The sequence below is a fragment of the Ovis aries genome, chromosome 17, assembly GCF_016772045.2.
Source record: "Ovis aries strain OAR_USU_Benz2616 breed Rambouillet chromosome 17, ARS-UI_Ramb_v3.0, whole genome shotgun sequence".
Taxonomy (NCBI): Eukaryota; Metazoa; Chordata; class Mammalia; order Artiodactyla; family Bovidae; genus Ovis; species Ovis aries.
The window spans coordinates 59,605,242-59,615,501 of record NC_056070.1 but is presented as its reverse complement, the minus strand read 5'-3'; positions in this window follow the sequence as shown (position 1 = coordinate 59,615,501).

The following is a 10,260-nucleotide window of genomic DNA, read 5'->3' as shown; positions in this document are numbered from 1 at the left end:
CAATAAATGTTTGGAGGTTGGTGGTTTGGTTTAATTGCTAAGTCGTGTCTGTCTCTCTGCGACCTCATGGACTGTATTCCACCAGGCTCCTCTGTCCATAGGATTTTCCAGGCACAAATAATGGAATGGGCTGCCAATTTCTTCTCCAGGGGATGTTTCCCACTCAGGGATTGAACCTGCACCTCCTGCATTGCAGGCTGATTCTTTACCAGCTGAACCAGAGTGTTGTTGGCCCAATGTCTGGAGAGGGGATTATCAATCCTCACAGCAACCTTATGAGGTAGGTTCTATTACTCTCCCCTATTTTGCAGATGAAGGCTAAGGTCTTGAGCAGAAGTTCAGAATGGTTAAGTCAACCGTCCAAGGTCACCTAGACCTGTATGAGACAGAGCGAGGATGAGAAAATAGAACCATCTGGCTCCAAAGCCTATGTCAGCCATCCTACAGAGCTGTGGATATCAGACATTGAACTTACGGACAGACACACACATCTCTCACACCGTGTGTGGTCAGTCGTGTTAGCACCCTTCTCCTATTGATCTCATGTATCATCTGACCACCCCACCCTGCTTTCTATCCTCCCACCCTTCCCCAAAGGCTAATTCCATTGGAGAATGACATCAGGAAGGAAAAATGATCTGCCTCCTTAGGTCTCACCAAGGGAGAGTGGAAAGGGGACGTGTTCATCGCCAGGAATCTCAGTGATGCAGGGCGTTTCTGCTCAAGATCTTAGCCTTCTCTTCTTTAACCTCGACTTTTCCATCACAGGTGACTCATGGCCACACACCACATATTATGATCTTTTCTCAAGTGTGATCTCTAGACTAGCTTCCTGTTAGAATTCAGATTCTGAGGTCCTGCCCCCAACTTAATGAATCTAAGTCCCTGCAGTGGGGCCCTAAAGTGTACATTTTTTTCATTAATTTTTATTGAAGTATGGGTTTCCCTGGTGGCTCAGACAGTAAAGAACCTGCCTGCAATGCAAGAGACCCAGGTTCAATCCTTGGGCCTGGAAGCTCTTTTGGAGAAGGGAATACAGCCCACTCCAGTATTCTTGCCTGGAGAATTCCATGGCCAGAGAAGCCTGGCCAGCTACAGTCCATGGGGTTGCAAAGAGTCAGACACGACTGAAACTGCTTAGCATCTATCTATCATCTATCTGTGTGTGCTCGGTCACTCACTTGTGTCTCTTTGTGAACCCATGGACTGTAGCTCAACAGGCTTCTCTGTCTATGGGGTTTCCCAGGCAAGAATACTGGAAATTTTCCTCCTCCAGGGGATCTTCCTGATTCAAGGAAGGAATCCATGTCTCTTGAGTCTCCTGAATTGGCAGGTGGACTCTTTACCATTGTACCACCTGGGAAGCCCTTGATCTATTAAATATCATCTATCTATCATCTCCTATTGGTTCTATTTCTTTAGAGAATGCTGACTAGTATACACACACACACACACACTCTCTCTCTCTCTCTCTCTCTCTCATACACGTTTATATTGCTATTCCATCCTAACTCTTCCATTGATTTTTCTGAGTTCTTTCAAAATCCACATTATCTCAGTATTCTTTGGTGGCCTTAGGCATGTCCCTGAACCTCCCTGAGCCTCCGGAGCTATAAACTTGGGATAATAACCCTGCTTTATCTACCCCAGAAGGTGGTGAGATAAGTGAAGGGTGGCCACTTCCTTTGAAAAGGCTCAAGGGTTGTACAAATATCACAGGTCTTTATGATCAGTATCACAGCCAAGCAGCAGCTTCCAAGGCCCCTGAGACACCCTTGCAGAAGTGTGCCGAGCCCTTGTAATGCATATGTATGAGCCCATTCTACAGCTGGGCAAGCTGACTCACTCTGACCTTGGGCAACATGACAGGGTGAGCAAAGGGCAGAGACCATCAAAGACATCAAACAAGATTCCTGGCACCTGTCCATGGACCCTGTGAAGTTTTGTGTATAAATCAACAAGCCTTTGTGGAAGGAACAAAGAGAAGTGGATTGGAAGGGTTCAGGACCTTTGCTCCCAGAAGCTCTGAGTACTGCTTCTTCCTGAAAGGTACTTGGCTGCTTCCAGGCATGAATAGGATCAAATATCTCATTCTAATTGGCCCAGGACTCTAGACTCCAGGGCTTCCCTGGTGGCTCAGTTGGTAAAGATGCAATGCAGGAGACCTAGGTTCAATCCCTGGGTCAGGAAAATCCCTGGAGAAGGGAATAGCCACACTTCAGTATTCTCGCCTGGAGAATTTCCATGGACTAAGGAGTCCAGCAGGGTACAGTCCATGGGGTCGCAAAGAGTCGGACATGACTAAGTGACTAACACTGGTACTTTCACTTCCAGACTGTAAGATTCCACTAGATCTTGTCAAACATTGAGTCAAGCCTCTCCATCAGTTCAGAGACAATGTCTGATCCTTCAAATGTCATATCCCCAAAGCATTGTCCAAAGACCTGGCACATAGTAGGTGCCCAATAAAAGTTTCTTGAATAAACGAATAAGTGATTAAACCAATAAATGAACAGAAAAGGAATATGTGTCTCCATGGGAGCATCAGATAAACAATAAGTGCCATATATATATATACATCCCCATTCCACATCTGCTAGCAACACTGATTGATTCCTATGATCTTTTCATCATGAGTCCAGACGCAGCCTTGATCCTTGCGACTGCCACCTCCAATCCTTCCTTCATCAGCTATCAACTGAGGGCCTCAAGTGTGCCAGGCCCTGTTCAGGGTGCTATGGAACACTCAGTGCATTGGATATAAAGCAAAATCTTTAAGCTGCTTCCAGTCCATGGGAGTTGGCAGAAGAAATGAAGCCCATTTGCCACTTGCATTTTCCTGGAGTAACCAGAATAGGGGTCATGTCTGAGATGCTTCATCCTCAGGAGGTCAACATTGCTTTTCTTATCTCTCTAACAGTCCTGTCATCCCCCATCCACACCCCAGGTTTGAGCATCTGATTAGTGGCTCATGGTGAAGGGGCCTGTGTAACTCAAAGAAGCTAAGAGTCATGCTATGCAAGGCCACCCAAGATGGACAAGTCATAGTGGAGAGTTCTGGCAAAACGTGGTCCACTAGAGGAGGGAATGGCAAACCACTCCAGTATTCTTGACATAAGAAATCCATAAACAGTATGAAAAGGTAAAAAGATATGACACTGTAAGGTGAAACCCCCCCTCCCCATCCCCCGAGGTTGGAAGGTGTCCAATATGCTATGGGGGAAGTGTGTGTTAGTCACTCAGTCATGTCCAACTCTTTGTGACCCCATGGACTGTAGCCCACCAGGCTGCTCTGTCCATGACAATTCTCCAGGCAAGAAAACTGGAGTGGGTTTCCATTTCCTTCTCCAGGGGATCTTCCCAACCCAGGGATTGAACCCAGGTCTCTTGCATTGCAGGCAGATTCTTCACCACTGAGCCACCAGTGGAGGGCAATTACTTATATCTCCAGAAAGGAGGAAACAGCTGGGCCAAAGCAGAAATGACACTCAGTTGTGGATGTGTCTGGTGGTGAGAGTAAAGTCTGATGAGTCCTATCATGAGTATGTTCTAATATATTTTGAACCGGATGCCCTCTCCTCACCATCACTCCCTAATCCAGAACACCATCTGCAATCACTGGGCAGCTGCAGCAGCCCCTGCTTCTGCCATCCTTTACCTCTTTATCCTCCCAATGGCTTGAGCACAGCACCTGACACATGGGATATTGGATAAGCACAGCACCACATTTTTGTATTGACAGCCAAGGGCCAGTACAAGGAAGCCTGATACTATACTTTCCTCAGTTACAACTGAACGCGTGTAGACAGAGGCTAAGTGCGCAGACTCTGGGGTCAGACATCTGACATCAAATGCCGGTCTTTGCGACTCACTTCTTGTGTGTCCTTAACCTTAACCTCTCTGCACCTCAGTTTCCTCATCTGCCAAACAGATAACAATTATACTTACAGGCTTATTGCAAAGCTTACACCCATTAATATATGTAAAAGCTTTGAAGCATGACATAGCAAGCACTCTATAAGTGTTATCCATTATTGATTTTTTTAATCCAGCCAAGTGTTGTGAGGGCAATTAAATGAGACAAAGTACATTGCGTGTGGTACATTTCACTCTTCCTTCTGAACAAATAGATTTGCTGTTTACCCTGGTCAGGCCATTTAGCACTTCTGAATGAATTACATACACAAAGAACATGCTGAGTGCTCCTGGGCATGATGGGCAAATTCCATAGAGAAACAGCCTCCCCTCCCTAAATGCATTCTTTTCCAAACTCTATACCCAAACTAACATGTATCCCTAGAGCTCCCTCCCTATTAATCACAGGATGGATGTTGCTTCATGCTCACCCACCCCATGCTTGCCAAGTATTGAAGCTCCCTCTCTCTCTGTTCATGAGCATCATCGCCCCTGAAAATCCTCCTTGCGGTGGGAGAAGACCTTCAGTGCTGATCTCCACCTGCAACTGCTGGCCAATAAATCTGGTACCTCTCCCATCTCCCCCCACCACCCTTTCTTCTTTTCCTCTTTGACTATTCCCAAGTCCTCTGTCAGTGTCTGTTAGAGTTTTCATTGGAGAAAAAAAAAATTACTTCCTAAAATGTTCAAAAGTCTTTCCTCGGTTTGTTATTAAAGCAATTATCTAGCATAACACACTGAAATCGCAAAAGGTATTCTAATAGGAAACAAATGCTCTAGACAGGCGACCAACTGGACTCAGAATCTTTATTGAAAAATGACGGGAAGGCGATTAGCGGGGAAAGTCAAGGAAGGAAAGATTTTCCACCTGGCCTTGGACAGTACATCAAACGGCCGTCCAAAGGATGCTATTTATAATCATTATTGCTCTGTCTTTGGGGCCCCACGAGTCCAACTGTGTCTCCTGCCTTGACTACCCACTCCCCCTCCCCACCTCTGCCTGCAACCCAGTTCACATGGCTGCCATCTTTAGGGCCATCATCTGGGACAAGGGGCCACGTCTCAGAGAAAGCCTGCATAGATTGAGGTCCACATGCCAACAAGGCAGGTTCCCATATGTCTTCATGAAGACCCTACCATCTTTAAAAACTCATTTCAACTTCCTAATAGGTGCCAACAACAAAACTCAAGACCCAGAAGGGATGTTGGACTCCATGCCTGTCCAGTGAAAATTCTAATTTTCTGGGAATGGGGGCAAGGGTAGAAAAAATGCCACAGGAAATTTTTTTTAAAAAATGCAGTGGTGGTTGGGGGGAAGATAGTCATTCCAAAAACTTTGATCAGGCACTTCTGATGTGTGCATGGCTATACCTAGCATTGGGAGGATAGTGACGGAAATAAATGTGTCACAAAACTCTTAAAAGTGTTGACACTGGTGTAGAAGGTGGTTTGCATCTTAGACTCACTCTTGTTGGCCAGTGCTACCTGGAATCATGACTTGCAACGATCCTGAGCTTGGAAGGAAATAACTCTGTGATTGATTAATGATGTCTGCCAAGGACACAGCAGAAGCAATGGAAGCACTCTGCGTATATGAGAAAGCTTGTTTGTTGTTGTTCGGCTGCTAAGTTGAGTCTGACTCTTTGCAACCCCATGGACTTCAGCATGCCAGGCTTCCTTGTCCTAAACTATCTCTCAGAGTTTGCTCAGATTCATGTCCATTGAGTCAGTGATGCCATCCAGCCATCTCATCCTCTGCTGCCCCTTCTGTCTCTGGTCCTCAATCTTTCCCAGCATCAGGTGGCTCATTTTTCAGTGAGTTGGCTCTTTGCATCAGGTGGCCAAAGTTTGTCCAGCTCTGCTCTTGTCACACTTCCACGTACATGCACACTAGCTGAGATCGTGTTGAACTGCAGAGTCTGATTCAATAGATCTAGGGGTGGAGTCTGAGATTCTGCGCTTCTTCCAGTCGATGTTTATGCTTCTGGTTTATGAGTCTCGCGTTGAGACCCATAGAAAGTGCCTAGTGAAATCTACCCATGAAACCGCCATTTCCCCAGACCTGTCATTCACGTGGTCACATAAATTTGTCTAAGCTCTTGTACTGGAGAACAAGAGATTCCAGGGTACATTCTGAAAGAACACTTCAGCATCTGGCCCCTAAGGTTCCTGAAATTGAAGGCAGTGGTCCCGCCAGCTCAGATCTCAAACAGGTGGCTTCCATTGATTGGCTGAGAGCAAATGAAGTCTCCCAGAGGGCTACAGCCTTGGATCAGAGCCCCAACCAGAAGTTCAGATGTCTTTCCAAATCAACTCTGAGGCTTCCACATGTCTCTGGGGGCCTCCCAGGCTCTCTGTCTAGAGCTCAAGAAGGTTACATTCCTGGGTGAGCTTTTGGGCAACACCACCTCCCCCTCAGCTGAACAGATGATCACTTCAAAGGTCTCCTTTCTTGTGGTATTTTCGTACCTCTGACCTTGGCCAGGAACCGTGAGCTCAGAGGCATAGGAAAGTGAAAAAGAAAAGGGAAAAGACCGTTCATCAACTTCCCCATTCCCATCCGAGTAAACTTTGCCAAAGCATTTTGCCCGGGCTAAGGTTTGAGTCTGGATGAAGCCTCACTGAGAACTTACAGAGGTAGTTAACTTAATTCAGCTCTGCACTTGAATTCTGCTGTTGCTGGAAGAGCAGCAGGAACCCACCCGCTAGGTGGTGAGGTGTTTAAAATACTTCGTTTGTTCAAAGGAAAAATGCAGTAAGAGGATTGACACAGTGTGTAGCAGATCTGTTCTGACTGAGCAGAGATAGGCCTCCGCTGAGCAAGAGCAGATAGAGAAGTTAGGTCAGAGGACTTGAAAGCCAGACTCCTGGGATTGAAGCCCTGCTTTCCTACTTGTCCGCCACATCTCACGTTCTTCCCGGCTCATGTGCTGCAGTCTAGCTGGGCTGCCCATCTTTCTGTCCCTCTAAGCTCATTCCTACCCCAGTGCTTTGCACCTGCTAGTCTTTCTGCCTGGACTCATCTTCCAAAGTCATATGGCTGCTTCCCTCTCATCATCTGAGTGACAGCTCACCTATCACCTCTTCAGAGAGGTCTTAACTGGTCATTCTGGATGAAGGAGCGCTCTGGCCATACTTTAGCACGTTGCCCTAATCAGTCTGTGTCATAGACGTTATCTCCATCTGAAATTGATTGCAGTTTAAGAAATATATTTGTTTAGGACTTCCTTGGTGGTCCAATGGATAATAATCCATCTGCCAATGCAGGGGACACGTGTTTGATCCCTCGTTCGGGAAGATTCCACATGCTGTGGAACAACTAAGCCAGTGCACAACTGCCGAGCCCTTGTGCTGCAACTGCTGAAGCCTGTGGGTCTCGAGCCCGTGCTCCGCAACAAGAGAAGCCAGTGCGATGAGAAGTCTGTGAACCACAAGCAAGAGTAGCCGCCAATAGCTGCAACCAGCAAAATTCCACAGACAGCAACAAAGCTTCAGCACAGTAGAAAAAATATTAATAATAAATAAAACAAATTATTAAACATATTTGCTTATATGTCAATTGTCTATATGTTCCTCTAGAATATAAGATCTGTTGAAGGTAGAAATTTGTCTTCTGTTCACTGGTATATTTCCACATACCTTGAAGAGCTCCAGACATCAAGAAAGTACTCAATATACATTTATTATGGCTGTTGAATAAATGATCTCTCTGGCCATAGTGACTGGTTCAGGAGTAGTCATGTGATTGAGACAAGGCCAATCAGAGTGTTTTCAAGACTGTGTCTCTGAGGTTCATGAAAAGGGAAGTCACTTTCCATGGACTAAATGAGAAAGAGATGGGTGCTGGGCTATTAGCAGTCATCTCAGCTGTTGGGTGGAGAAAGGCTGTCCAAGAGATGTATCCAGCACTGACCACAAAATGTGAGCCTTTCCTGAACCCAGGAAGATCACCCTTTGGCCTTTAAAGTTACAGGAACAATGCATCACCTGTATTCTCCTTTCTCCACGCCCCCAACCCCTCAAAAGAGCTTAATGGAGATGGGTTTCTGTCATTTGAAACTGACACAATCCTGAGCAAGACATGCAGGGTTGTGTCAAGATCTGTGTTAAGCCTCCCTCTACCCAGTCAATCCCAAAGGAAATCAACCCTGAATATTCACTGGAAGGACTGATGCTGAAGCTGAAACTCCAATACTTTGGCCACCTGATGAAGAGTTGAATCATTGGAAAAGACCCTGATGCTGGGAAAGATTGAGGGCAGGAGGAGAAGGGGGTGAAAGAGGATGAGCTGGTTGGATAGCGTTCACTAACTCAATGGATGTGACTTTGAGCAAACTCAGACAGTGAAGGGCAGGGAAGCCTGGCGTGCTGCAGTTCATGAGGTCACAGAGTCGGACATGACTTAGCTACTAAACAACAGCAAATGAAGCTCATGCGTGTAAAGTTCTGTGTCTGGGGTCTGGTACATAGTAATTGTTCAATAAACGACTAGACCATTTTATTTACTTATTAATTATTATTATTTGTTTTATTACTTTTAAAACATTTATTTGGCTGTGTCAAGTCTCAGTTGCAGCATGCAGGATCTTTTGCTGAGGCAACCAGACTCTAGTTGCAGCCTGTGGGTTCAGTAGTTGCGGTGTGCAGGCTTTAGTTACCCCGAGGCATGTGGGAACTTAGTTCCCTGATCAGGGATTGAACCTGTGTCCCCTGCAGTGCAAAGCAGCTTCTTAACCGCTGGACCACCAGGGAAGTTCTGACTAGACTATTTTAGATGAAAATGTGCCTGTACCTGCTTGCAGCGCTGTTGCCTCTTAAAAGAGTCACCGTCAAAGCAAAACCTTCAATTATTATTTCAGGAAAGTTCCTAAAATCCCAATGAATGGTACCTTGACATTTTTGTTTGTCTGTCTGTCTTTTTTCTCCCTTTTCTTTTTCATTGTCACTTTTTAGTTCAGTGACTTCTGAATGTCATGATTTGCTGCCATGGTGACCGATGAAGAATTATTCAGGGAGATGATTAAAGACATAGATTACTGGATTCGACCAGATATTCCTCAATTGAGAATTCAGAAAGTAAGACCAGGAAGCTGAATTTCAAATAAGCAGAGCTGCATAAGCTACATATGGGACCCACTCTTTTATATCATTATTCCTAAAATTATTACTTAGGAAACAGCTGTGGAAAACATGCCAGATATGACCTATCCCCACCACCCTCCTCCCCCACTCCCTCCAGAGGCTGTGCCAGGGTCTCCTCTCCCTCTTGGCTTCTACAAGTCTAGTGCGCTGCAAGGGCCAGCCTGAGACAGTCTCTCCCTGTGGGTGTGTCCCACTGTGTCCCATTATCAGAGAGTCAGTGACAGCTTTCTTCAGCTTGCACCAGCCCTGCGATGTGGTGTTCCCTGCAGGGCAAAGCAGAGGGAACACATCCAGAAACTAAAGAGCATGGAGGGCAATGGAATCCATAAATCTCCAGCATGTTGCCTCAGCTGCAGAGTAACAGCTAAGATCAAGAATCATAGCTGCACCATCTCATTCCATAAGCTTCCAAAGACCATTTTCCAGAAGGAGAGACTCGCAGTTTTTAGATAGAAGAGGCAGAAACTGGAAGAAATTAAAAGACAGGATTTAATATTCTTGCTCATAGCCTAAAATGCACAACTTGCCTGGGTGCTGAGGCTCGTGGTAGAAAACCCAAGTGGTTTCCAAAGGTAAACTGTTTTTGGTTTTGTTTTTCCATTTTTGTTGGAGTATAGTATGTTGTGTTAGTTTCTGCTAAACGGCAAAGTGTATCAGTCACTTTGTTGTTCAGTCATTAAGCCGTGTCTGACTCTTTGAGAACCCCTCGACTGCAGCCTGCCGGGCTCCTCTGTTCATGGGATTCCCCAGGCAAGAATGCTGGAGTGGATTGCCATTTCCTTCTCCAGAGGATCTTCCTGAACCAGGGATTGAACCCATTTCTCCTGCATTAGCAGGTTGAACAGCCAGGGAAACTCGTATCAGTTATACAAATACATAGTCGTTTGTTTTCTAATTTATACATAGTCAATGTATATGTCAATCCCAGGCTCCCAATGCATCGCCCCCCACTTGATGTCCATACATTTGTTCTCAATGTCTGTGTCTCTATTTCTGCTTTGCAAGTAGGTCCGTCTGTACCAAACTGTTTTGAAAGGAAGCTGCTTCATAAATTCAAATTCTGCCACTGTGTTGTAGACGTGTATTTGTTCTCTGTCTTACTCGGAGCTGAATTAGGAAGAGCATAAGATATTTCTGGTACTCACATCTCTAACTAATAAACAACAACTAAAGAAACATTCAACAGGCCTCCTGTCTCAGAAA